Below are 13,680 nucleotides of genomic sequence, written 5' to 3' on the forward strand. Positions count from 1 at the left end.
AGGGTCCTGTGGGGAGAAGTAGGGCCGAAGGGTAGGGAGTCCAGAGGAGCCTGCTCTCAGGAATGCAGAGTTGTCACCTAGAGAAACGGCATCTCCCTTATCACCCCACTGTGCTTTTCTGCCACATCAAACACCAGATGGACAAGCAACTGTCAGAAAACACTGTCTGCTTGCCTCCTAAACGAGAGGACAGTGTGTGGAAGGTACTGTTTTAGAACCTTGTACTTTCGTGTGAGAAGGGCTTGTAAGGCAGCAGGAGCTCAAGATAGGGGTTACGTGTTGCAAAAATGTCCAGAAACATCAAACGTTACTCTCTCTGCAGAAAGGTAGGCTCCAGCTTCAGTTGCTGATTCTTTGGTTCAAGCTGAGTCCAGCTGTACACAAAGAACAGACAAAATCCAGCAAAGGACTGGCAGTCACCATGGGGTACTACAAACCAGTGTGGCTAACTCTGGACACTGTTCCTTCTCTGTGGAAGAGAAGCACCTGAATTCAGCTTAAGCTTGGCCATGTCTCCTCCTCTGGACCTCTGGAAAAACTTTCCACTGCAAGAAGACGGGACTCTGGTCACAGAAGGTCCTTGTTTCTGTATATATTTGAATGCTTATTCATATGGAGATTTTATTCCTCAGGCTTCACTGATTTTAAGCTGAGCTTCTTTTTTTTAATGAACTATAAATGAGGCATGACACAACTGTTGAAAATAATTTCTTTTTCAATAGCTGAACACAAGTGCAGTCTCCTTTTTCTGGAGGCATATGGCATTAGCCATATCTAATATTAGCATGTATATCTCCCACATAACCCTTTGACAACCCAAACTAATTTCTCTTTCAATTATCCATTTACTGTTTACTATAATACTAATCATCACAGACCACTCTTTTGAGCGTCTTCTGCCAGTTGTCATGGTATATCAACTTTTAAAATATCGTTGTTTTCTTCAATAAGAGGTAAAAAGAAAAAGCATTTTCTTTCATCTAATATTATGGATGTCAAGCATAATAAGATATTTATGGATCTTAAGAACTGTCTGCCTATAGCATTCATTTCTCCAATGAACATTTCTTAAATGTGTATAAAACATCCTATTACATAAGGAAGAATTACCCATTATGCTTTCCATTTTGTAGAAAAGGAAATAAAAGCCAGTTGCGTGATTTCTGCATACCTTTACCATGCAGTGGGGAATAAGAAGGTCCAGGAACATCACCCATTAAATTATTTAATTGCTATTATATTGTCATTTATCAGTGTAGAAACAATATTGAGAAATGTGCACGTTTCAAACCTCTATAGAATGCAATTTTGGGGGGGAAAGACCCTTCTTTTACCACTTCTACTTTTGGATTTTCTCCTGTGTCAACTCTACGCTAGGAGCACTGAACACTGTGTGATCCTGAGCATCTCTGAGACAGGTTCTCCCTGAGAAGGAGATGTCGAAGGGTGGGTGAAGCCCTCAGCACACTGAAAAAGCAGACACTAAGATAACTGGTCTGTCAAGTTAGGCTTTCTCTTCCTATTTGTAGTCCTGTGGCTGGAAGATCTTCTTTCAGGTCAAGCATCTGCCCACTTCCACACAAGAACATGACTGCTTCTATGTTCACAAAACACTCTCTTCAAAAGTTGACCTTCAAATATCCTTGAAGGTAGAAAGACAAACAAACGTGCTATTGTTCCCATAGATGACACGAGGCACCTCCCAATGTTTGGTCTAATCTGCTAATATCCTGCAGCAGGTGGAAACAGTCAACAGAATTCCCACAAGTGCCATTTTCTCATTTGAACAAAATGGAAATGTACTGGATTAAGTTTAAATATTATCCATGACTGTAACATATAGACAGTAAGGAAGTTTACAATACTGTGACGACTAGCCTTGCCAACAATTACTATCTTTTAAAATTTACCCTGTAGCCTACTCCCACAACTTGTTAAGACAGTGTGAATGGGCCAAAAACAGATACCTCATAGTAGATCCAATAATCCACATATATTTTAGCAAGTCATTCATAGCATCCAATTTAAAAAGATAAAACAGGTCAAAATGCCACTGTGATTGTTTTTTCATGATCAGTCACACAGTTCCTCAGTGTGAACTGTGACAGTCATCATGAGACATGCAAAAGGCACCAATGATAGTGGTGGAAGCAAAAGGTTTGGCAAGATACACGTCAACATTTGCCACAAATAATTTCCATGGAAATTCACAGTTGGATAATTCCTACACAAGGTGACATCAAGAATAAAGTAGTAAATAATCTGGTTTCTGAGTACAGCTAAACAATGAAACATATAGAGAATGCACAAATCTTAAACAAGTATTATAGTACTGAAGAGATTATAAGTTCCTCTAATTTATACAGTCATACCAGTCCATAGACTCAACACAGTTGTTCTAAGATTCTCTAAAGCAATAATTTTGGAGAAGGAACTGATAGAACTCTCCCAATGAAACATCACAAAATAATTAAGGTATTAGTTTTGGAAGAGGAAAAGTTAAATGAAGACGCAAAAAATAAGACAAGTAGTCATCTTGGTAAGTCTGGTTTCATGTAGACTGGTGACTCATTTTAATGACAACTCAGCAGGTAGTATCTTAAGGATATTTCTATGCTGACAACAGATACCTATTAAGTACATACTGTTACACATTTATAGCTGTTTCTATCAAAGGAATAGTTGAAATAAAAACATGAAAGTATAGAATATAGTATTTCTGTTGTCCTAAAAGAAATCAGAGCAAATAGATACAGCCTTTATCATATAGCAAAGACAACTGATTTTTAAACGTATTTATTTATTTATTCAGCTGTATCAGGTCTTAGGTGTAGCACACGGGATCTTTGTTGCTGCACACGGGCTTCTCTCTAATCAGAGTCTGGGCTTAGTTGCCCCTTAGCGTGTGAGATCTTAGTTCCCCAACTAGGGATCAAACCTGCATTGGAAGGTGAATTCTTAACCACTGGACCACCAAGGCAGTCCCAAACGCAATGATTTTAAACTTGATTCCTTACTGAATCTTTATTATCTCTGCTCCATGTTATGTTCTGAGTGAAAGGTACAAATTAGGGAAGTATAGAAAATAGCCTGAGTAGTACAATACATCTTGCAGCAAAACAATATGATCTGCGTTACAATACAAGGAAGAATATGCCATAGTTACCAAGGAAGACGCTAAGAGGTCCTTTTCAGTGGGAAAAGGAAAGAAAACATGAAAGAATTGTGATTATGAGGATAAAGATTTTCCTGAAGTAGCATTTTTCCAGAGGATAAACCAAGGGAAAGTAGAGGCAGAGAGACAGGAGTTAATCAAAGGAGCAACATCTGAAAAACAATGGTTAAAAAAAAAAACCTGTTAAAAGAGTTTGTGGATATTTGGTTGGCTTTTCTTCAGTGGAAAGAAAATTTTAATTATGTACATATGTATAAGGTATAAAAAAATCATTATTTAAAAATTGAGAGTAAAATATTTAATATAGTAAATGTGAAAGCACTTTGATAAATAAAAAGAACTGTAAAACTGCAAAGTGTTATTTTGCATTCTGTGATATTTTCCATGACATTTTGCATTCATCAAAATGCTTGTCTTGCTATTATTGATAATTGTCAACAACAATGTGATGCTGTAGGTTATTGACAATAATGTTTGAATGAAGGCTTGTCTTTGACGTTAAAGTCTATACATTTAGTTCTATTAGAATTTTTGAATAAGAAATTTTTTCTTTGTATATGCTTAATTACGTACTTATTTTCAGTTTTCCTTCAGAAGGAGTATTAATTTCATTTTGAAAAATTGCTTAAGGTTGCTCCATAAAATGAAACTTTATGACCATGATTTTTATAGTATTATAGGGATGTTATCTAATTAGCCTAATTTATTATATCCTTAGGAGAGTGAATATGGGGTAATTTTTCACTATTTATTTACCTAAAAATGATACTCCAGGTGAAGCAAAGGAACTAGTTGGTGGAGATGGTTATCTGGAAGTTCAGAATTTTAAACTTCAGCTAACCAATTAAAAAACCCCACTGCTTGGTTTACTTGATAAAGAGACAATATTGTTTTGCTTTCAAAGTCAGCCTCAACATCATAATATATCTTAGCTCTATGAGACTCTATGATTTCTTCACCTTGTCACTATATCAAGAAATTAAAAGTATAAGAAGGATATTATATATTAATATCTTTTCTCACTTTGACTCCCAGCTCAGCTCCTGTCTCATAATTTTTTTAATTTATGAAAAAGTAGAGACTTTAGTATACAATATTAACACAATTGCATATGCTTTTACTTCCAGGTGAGAAATAAGACAGTATTGCTGAGAAAATTATTAGACATTTGAACTATAGCTCAGTTGTGATCATCTTAAAATCAATACACTTCTATTTTTTAACAATTTTATTTATTTGTTTTCTTTTTGGCTGTGTTGGGTATTTGCTGTTGCTTGGGCTTTTGTCTAGTTGCGGAGAGTGGAAAGCTACTCTCTAGTTGCGGCACGCAGGCTCAGTAGTTGTGGCACACGTGCTTAGTTGCCCTGCAATATGAGGGCTCCTCCTGGATCAGGGATCAAACCCGTGTCTTGTGCATTGGCAGACAGAGTCTTTACCACTGAGCCACCAGAGAAGCCCTCGATATTCTTTTATTGGAACAAACAGAAGCAAAATTCACTTAGATAGTACCCTAGCAAATCAGGATACATTAGAACTCAACTGTGAATTTATTAGATCATTTGGACAAATTGTTTCAACAACTTTCACTTCTGCCTCTTGTAAGTATAAGAAGCATTATCATCTTTGCAGGATGATGTGACTTTGAAGAACTTGTTTTTAGAAAAACTTTCCAGATTCTCCCATTCAAGTCAGAATTTCCTAGACAAGAATACAGGAGTGGGTTGCCATTTCCTCTTCCGGGGGATCCTCCTGGCCCAGGAATTGAACCTGCATCTTCTGCATTGTAAGCAGATTCTTTACCACTGAGCCATCTAGAAAACCATAATAAAAGAGGAAAACTGTTATTTACAAAAGTAGTATCTGTCAAGAGGTAAGTTTTCATCTTAAATATTTGAAAACATGCCCGTATTCCTATATGGGTAGCCTTTACATACAACTTCAGAGGAACACAATACTTCATGAAATAAAATCCAGAATAGGCTTTTAAAAATAATAAAAACTTGAGAAATAAAGCAGATGAATCAATTTAACTGCCTGAATCCTGAGGACTCTTTTATTCATTCCACATAGTGTCTAAAACATGCCAATGCCATAGATCCCTTTGTTGATCTTGTTTTGAATTTACCAAGTGAAAAACACACTCAAGAAGCAAAATTGAATTTAGAACTAGCTACCGTGAGAGCCGAGGACATGACTGGTCATATTAAAACAGCTGCCTGCTTCCACGATGCGCGCAGGCCACCCTGCCACCCCTCACAGCACCTAGTTGTCCAGGGACAATGTTTCCACAGCTATCATCTACTACACCTCTGCATGCAGGTCTATTAGACAAAAACCCTCTGCTGTTTCTGAATAAAAGTGCTTGCAAAGCCACATAATTATCTTCTGTGACTTCAATCTCTGAGCACTTGATCACTAGGTAAAACAGCCATTTAGCTGTTTTCATAAATCTTCTTTTTTTCAATTTTATTTCTAATGATTTTTCATATTATTGGATATGCTCTCCTTCTACAAAGTACATCCTATTTCCAATAGCTTTTGTCTAATTCTGCCTTAAACCTCTGCTAACACAATCACCTGTTTGTAACTAGCCATTCCTTTTTTCTTTTTTAAGACAGATGAACCACCATGAAGATACGCAGCTGGCTAAAAGTACACCATCAGGTGATCATACCACAGGCAGAAACTGCTAAGAAATACCAGAGGTTAAAAGGAAATTCTGCCTTTCAGACCTAGTAACGTAAGAACTGTCTTAGAATAGCACAGACTTAGCAGATATTAAGCCTCAGGAAGATGTATTCCAAATCACTGACCTTGGGGAGCTTATGAAATTTACCACAATAACTTGGTCTTTCAGTTCTGCCTGGTGTGTCCCTAAGAAAGGAAATTAGCTATAGTTTAGGTTTGGGACTAAAAGAGATTTGTAGATTCACAATGCTTTCCTTGTGTCTAGTAGCTTTAAAAGGTAAGTTTCCTTTTGTTTCAAAGATTATTATTATGAGTATTCAGCAATATAATTTATTATAAAAATCAGATCTTTTTAAAAGTCCAACATGCAGTTTGTTGATAAAGTACTTTTATAAAATTAAAATATTTATTTTTTATACTTTGAGTGGAAAAACTAATGATTTTTAATTTTTACTTTCAACTATTCATGTTGTGTTAATTTAAACTGTGTCATTTTAAACTGTATAATTGCCATGCTCCTAACAGGCAATTTTATATTACAGAGAATGACATTTCCAATTTGCAATAAGTAGATTCCTTTCTTAGGTCCAGAGTCACATACCATTTATAAAAATGTGTAAAATAGATTTTTTTTTACATTGTGTTGAACTATGTGCATTGACATTAATAGTATTAGAAGGCAAGTAATAAATTTTCCTCACTTATGCACTGTTCTCTTAATATTTCTGGAGAACAAAACTAGTTATATGGGGACGGGGGATAGTAAGACACGTTCCTGAAATTTCAATTATCAAATATGAATTATGACAGTAACCCTGCAGCCAGTTCCAGAAAACAAACAACACCCCTGTCTTCAAGCCCCCTCACTGTCTTGAGTTGCCTGGCATGCTAGTTTTCTTACTGTCTATTTAAGGTGCTGTAAGGAAGGGTATAAGGGAATCCCTGGGGCTCAGCGGTAAAGGACCACCTGCGGTGCAGGAGACGCAGGTTCAATCCCTGGGCCAGGAAGATCCCCAGGAGAAAGAAATGGCTACCCATTCCAGTATTCATGCCTGGGAAATGCCATGGACAGAGGAGCCTGGCGGGCTACAGTTTATGAGGTGGCAAGAGTTGGACACGACTTAGCGATTAAACCACCATCACTGAAACCCTGTACAAGCCTCTTTGTCCTTCCTTATCTTCCCTTTTTTTTTTTTTTTTGAGAGTTAAGTTTTATTTGGGGCAAAATGAGGACTGCAGCCTGAGAGGCAGCATCTCAGATAGCTCTGAGAGACTGCTCCAAAGCAGCAGTGGGGGAAAGTCAATACATTAGGTTTTGGTGAAGGGGAGTTCGATGCCATGAAGCACTCATTTTACAAAAGCTTTTTGTTAGTCATGAGGAGCTGATGTCACCATGAAGAGATTTAGTGCTCCTCTAGATATGAGGAGATGCAAGGATAGAGATCATTAAATCTATTCCTAAAAACATCCGACTATCTAAAGACCTGTCCGGCAGATTCCCTGGAGCACAGAGTGCCTCACTCCACCCTGAACTCCCTCAGGGGTTGTTGAAGGTCAACAGCTGGAGCAGCATGAGCTTCAATCTCCATAGAGGCAGATGGCAAATGCTTTTATTGTTCAGTCATTGGCAATGCTCTTGGTAAGTGCCAATTTGTAGTTGACACGGCCCCCGTGTGGTCATAAATCCGACCATACTTTGGGGGGCATTTCATGACCATTTTGTCCCGGGTTGCTGGGAAGGCTCATTCCCAGTTTTGTTTTGTTTTTTAATGTATTTATTTATTTTAATTGGAGGCTAATTACTTTACAATATTGTAGTGGTTTTTGCCATACATTGACATGAATCAGCCATGGGTGTACATATGTTCCCCCATCCTGAACCCCCCTCCCACCTCCCTCCCCATCCCATCCCTCAGGGTCGTCCCAGTGTGACGGCCCTGAGCGCTCTGTCTCATGCATCAACCTTGACTGGCGATCTATTTCACATATGGTAATATACATGTTTCAGTGTTATTCTCTCAAATCATCCCACCCTCGCCTTCTCTCACAGAGTCCAAAGTCTGTTCTTTACATCTGTGTCTTTTTTGCTGTCTCGCATATAGGGTCATTGTTACCATCTTTCTAAATTGCATATATATGCGTTAATATACTGTATTGGTGTTTTTCTTTCTGACTTACTTCACTCTGTATAATAGGCTCCAGTTTCATCCACCTCATTAGAACAGATTCAAATGCATTCTTTTTAATAGCTGAGTAATATTCCATTGTGTATGCATATCACAGCTTTCTTATCCATTCATCTGCCGGTGGACATCTAGGTTGCTCTCAGCAATCCCACTGCTGGGCATACACACTGAGAAAACCGGAATTGAAGAGACACATGTACCCCAGTGATCATCATTGCAGCAGTGTTACAATAGCTAGGACATGGAGGCAACCTAGATGTCTTTATCTTTTGAAGTAAAATGCTGACTCTAGAGTTAATGATTGGGAAATGTGAAGATGTAGAAACAAAGACTAGCTGTTGGGCTGAGGAACTGGTAACAATTTAGACTCTAATTCTGCCACATAACAGAATCATCAAACTCCCAGTGTTGAAAGATACAGATAAGGCCTGACACACATTCCTAAGTTGTTTTTACAGGAAGCAGAGCATGTCTGGAGGAAAACTGCAGACCACAAACACGTAGACCCTAAACTGGTTGCAACCCGAAGATTGATGATGCTTGAAACTTCACCTTGATGCCAACCAATCCAAGAACTGTCCACGAGCTGATCACACCCTGCTCCTTGAATACTATAAAACTCATGACCCCCACTAGGGAGGGTCACATGGTTTTCAGGGCATTTATCCACTGTGACCCCCTTTTCCTGGCAAAGCAATAAAAGTTACTCTTCTCTACTTCACCCAAAACTCTGTCTCTGTGTTTCTATTTGGCACCAGAGAACAGAGGCCAGGATTTTGGCAACACCACCACCAATGATGAGTACCTCCTCACTGGGGGTCTAATTCATCAACACTCAGAACTTCAAGTCAGAAAATTAGTTGATAAGTGACTCACTGTCACTTTCCAAACTCAAACATTCTCCAGCACATTAATTTTTCTTTGAAGAAAGGTGGAGTTCTAGCATTCATATCCTTTAAAACACTCCATAAATCTCAGAGTATTTAGGTGACAAGTGACTCAACTCAAAGTGTACCACAATGTTGCTAGTTCAAGAGGGACTGCTGGTGTAGTTATTGTTTCTTCCTTCAAGTTTCCTGAAGGGGAGAAACGTATTTACTGATGTGCTTGTGGGACTCTATAAGATACTCTCAAATTCACTCTGTTATTGAGTGCTTATTACATACCATACAGTATATGAAGCTCTAGGATATATCGTGATGAAGTAAATACACGAAGCCAGACACCAAAAGCCACACAGTGTATGATTTCCTTTACATTTCATTTAGTTCTTGCAATAACCCTGTAAGAGAGATATTGTTAATTCACATATTACAAGTAAAATTGCACTATCTAAATATTTTCACTGACAAAAATATTAAAAATTGAGTCATTTTACTGTGTATTTAAAAAGGAAATCTAATAAGTATATCTTTTTCTATGATGAAAGAAAATTTGGATTTTTTTCCCCCTATTGAAATCTGATTTAGGTCATACCTGAATGATCTAGTGATTTTCCCTACTTTCTTCAATTTCAGTCTGAATTTGGCAATAAGGAGTTCATAATCTGAGCCACAGTCAGCTCCTGGTCTTGTTTTTGCTGACTGTATAGAGCTTCTCCATCTTTGGCTGCAAAGAATATAATCAGTCTGATTTCAGTGTTGACCATGTGGTGATGTCCATGTGTAGAGTCTTCTCTTGTGTTGTTGGAAGAGGGTGTTTGTTATGACCAGTGCATTTTCTTGGCAAAACTCTATCAGTCTTTGCCCAACTTCATTCCGTATTCCAAGGCCAAATTTGCCTGTTACTCCAGGTGTTTCTTGTCTTCCTACTTTTGCATTCCAGTCCCCTATAATGAAAAGGACATCCTTTTTGGGTGTTAGTTCTAAAAGGTCTTGTAGGTCTTCATAGAACCGTTCAACTTCAGCTTCTTCAGTGTCACTGGTTGGGGCATAGACTTGGATTACTGTGATATTGAATGGTTTGCCTTGGAAATGAACAGAGATCATTCTGTCGTTTTTGAGATTGCATCCAAGTACTGCATTTTGGACTCTTTTGTTGACCATGATGGCCACTCTATTTTTTCTGAGGGATTCCTGCCCACAGTAGATATAATGGTCATCTGAGTTAAATTCACCCATTCCAGTCCATTTCAGTTCGCTGATTCCTAGAATGTCGACTTTCACTCTTGCCATCTCCTGTTTGACCACTTCCAATTTGCCTTGATTCATGGACCTGACATTCCAGGTTCCTACGCAATATTGCTCTTTACAGCATCGGACCTTGCTTCTATCACCAGTCACATCCACGGGTGGGTATTGTTTTTGCTTTGGCTCCATCCCTTTATTCTTTCTGGAGTTATTTCTCCACTGATCTCCAGTAGCATATTGGGCACCTACTGTCCTGGGGAGTTTCTCTTTCAGTATCCTATCATTTTGCCTTTTCATACTGTTCATGGGGTTCTCAAGGCAAGAATACTGAAGTGGTTTGCCATTCCCTTCTCCAGTGGACCACATTCTGTCAAATCTCTCCACCATGACCCGCCCGTCTTCGGTTGCCCCACGGGCATGGCTTAGTTTCATTGAGTTAGACAAGGCTGTGGTCCTAGTGTGATTGGATTGACTAGTTTTCTGTGAGTATGGTTTCAGTGTGTTTGTCCTCTGATGCCCTCTTGCAACACCTACCATCTTACTTGGGTTTCTCTCACCTCGGGCGTGGAGTATCTCTTCACGAGGTCGCAAAGAGTCGGACACGACTCAGCGACTGATCTGATCTGATCTGATCTGATTGAAATCTGATAATAGTTTCCTTTATTCTATTTTCTTTTTCCTTTGGTTGGTTTTGGCTGCACGAGTTTTCTTTACTGGGCTGGAGCAATCTCTAGTTGTGGTGCAGGGAGGGAGGAGGGGGGATGGTGGCTTCTCTTGTTGCAGCACGCAGGCTCAGTAGTTGTGGAGCATGGGCTTAGTTGCCCCCAGGCATGTGGAATCTTCCAGGAACAGGGATCAAACCCATGTCCCCTGTACTGGCAGGCAGATTCTTAACCACTGGATGACCTGGGAGTCAGTTCAGTTCAGTCACTCAGTCATGTCCAACCGTCCAACTCTTTGCGACCCCATGAATTGCAGCACGCCAGGCCTCCCTGTCCATCACCAACTCCCAGAGTTTACCCAAACTCATGTCCATCAAGTCAGTGATTCCATCCAGCCATCTCGTCCTCTGTTGTCCCCTTCTCTTTCTGCCCCCAACCCCTCCCAGCATCAGGGTCTTTTCCAATGAGTCAACTCTTCGCATGAGGTGGCCAAAGTACTGGAGTTTCAGCTTCAGCATCAGTCCTTCCAATGAACACCCAGGACTAATCTCCTTTAGGATGGACTGGTGGGATCTCCTTGCAGTCCAAGGAACCCTCAAGAGTCTTCTCCAACACCACAGTTCAGAAGCATCAATTCTTCAGTGCTCAGCTTTCTTTATAGTTCAACTCTCACATCCATACATGACTACTGGAAACACCATAGCCTTGACTAGACGGACCTTTGTTGGCAAAGTAATGTCTCTGCTTTTGAGTATGCTATCTAGGTTGGCCATAACTTTCCTTCCAAGAAGTAAGTGTCTTTTAATTCCATGGCTGTAACCACCATCTGCAGTGATTTTGGAGCCCCCCAAAATAAAGTCTGCCACTGTTTCCACTGTTTCCCCATCTATTTCCCATGAAGTGATGGGACCAGATGCCACGATCTTAGTTTTCTGAATGTTGAGCTTTAAGCCAACTTTTTCATTCTCCTCTTTCACTTTCATCAAGAGGCTTTATAGTTCTTCTTCACTTTCTGACATAAGGGTAGTGTCATCTGCATATCTGAGGTTATTGATATATCTCCTGGCAATCTTGATTCCAGCTCGTGCTTCTTTTAGCCCAGTGTTTCTCATGATGTACTCTGCATAGAACTTAAATAAGCAGGGTGACAATATGCAGCCTTGACATACTCCTTTTCCTATTTGGAACCAGTCTGTTGTTCCATGTCCAGTTCTAACTGTTGCTTCCTGACCTGCATACATGTTTCTCAAGAGGCAGGTCAGGTCATCTGGTATTCCCATCTCTTTCAGAATTTTCCACAGTTTATTGTGATCCACACAGTCAAAGGCTTTGGCATAGTCAATAAAGCAGATTTTTTTTGGAACTCTCTTGCGTTTTCCATGATCCAGCGGATGTTGGCAATTTGATCTCTGGTTCCTCTGCCTTTTCTAAAACCAGCTTGAACATCAAGAAGTTCATAGTTCATGTATTGCTGAAGCCTGGCTTAGAGAATTTTGAGCATTACTTTACTAGTGCGTGAGATAAGTGCAATTGTGCTGTAGTTTGAGCATTCTTTGGCATTGCTTTTCTTTGGGATTGGAATGAAAATCGACCTTTTCCAGTCCTGTGACCACCTGGGAAGTCCTCCTTTATTCTTAAATAATGATGATGTGTGGGTCTGGCTTTTGACAAACTCACAAAATGAAATCATAACAATAAAAAAGCAAGTTACACAAGTACAAAGTGGGCAAAGGATTTAGATAGACATCTCTCCAAAGAAGATATACAAAGGGCCAATAAACACATGAAAAGATGCTCATTATCATTAGTCATCAGGGATATGAAAGTCAAAACTACAGAGATATTACTTTCTACCCAGTAGGAGAGCTTTAATCAAAAAAGACAATCAACAATTGTTGACAAGAATGTGGAGAACTTGGAAACCCCATACACTGGTAATATAAATGTGATATATATTATATAATATATTATATTATATTAAATATACAAAGTGATCCAGGTGCTGCGGAAAACAGTTTAGCAGTTCCTCAAAAAGTTAAACAAAAAATTGCCATACTACTTCTGGGTTTATTTCCAAAAGAACTAAAAACAGATACTCAGATAAGTGCTTGTACTTGAATATTCATAGCAGCACTTTTCACATAGCCAAGAGGCAGAAACTATCCAACTGTCCATCAGTTGATGAGCGGATAAACAAAATATGGTATATTCATCCATGCAAAGAAATTTAGCTATAAAAAGCAATGCAGTGTTGATACTCCTACAACATGGATAAACCTTGAAAACATTATGCTAAGTAAAATCCAACCAGTCCATTCTAAAGGAGATCAGTCCTGGGTGTTCTTTGGAAGGAATGATGCTAAAGCTGAAACCCCAATACTTTGGCCACCTCAAGCGAAGAGTTGACTCATTGGAAAAGACCCTGATGCTGGGAGGGATTGGGGGCAGGAGGAGAAGGGGATGACAGAGGATGAGATGGCTGGATGGCATCACCGACTCGATGGACATGGGTTTGGGTGGATTCGGGGAGTTGGTGGTGGACACGGACGCCTGGCGTGCTGCAATTCATGGGGTCACGAAGAGTCGGACATGACTGAGCGACTGAAATGAACTGTAGTAAAATAAGCCAGATACCAAAGGCCACATATTATATGATTCCATTTGTGTGAAATGTCCAAAATAGGCAAATCTGTAGAGACAGAAAGCAGATTATTGGTTGCCAGCAGCTGAGGGAGAGTGGGCATGGGATTTCTTTTGAGGGGGATGAAAATGTATTAGAATTAGATCGTGGTAATAGTGCACAATTTTAAATATTTAAAAAGCTACTAAACTGTATGTAT

At 39.3% G+C, this 13,680-nt stretch overlaps 1 long non-coding RNA gene across 1 annotated transcript in view; it reads right to left on the bottom strand.

The window, feature by feature from the left end:
• Window positions 1–9,221: 9,221 nt before the first annotated feature.
• LOC113900427 overlaps window positions 9,222–13,680 on the bottom strand; it is a 33,156-nt gene continuing 28,697 nt past the window's right edge. The window contains exon 3 of the long non-coding RNA XR_003513138.1: window positions 9,222–9,331. This is a non-coding gene — a long non-coding RNA (uncharacterized LOC113900427). The remainder of the gene's footprint in view (window positions 9,332–13,680) is intronic.

This window comes from Bos indicus x Bos taurus, chromosome 10 (assembly GCF_003369695.1).
Source record: "Bos indicus x Bos taurus breed Angus x Brahman F1 hybrid chromosome 10, Bos_hybrid_MaternalHap_v2.0, whole genome shotgun sequence".
Taxonomy (NCBI): Eukaryota; Metazoa; Chordata; class Mammalia; order Artiodactyla; family Bovidae; genus Bos; species Bos indicus x Bos taurus.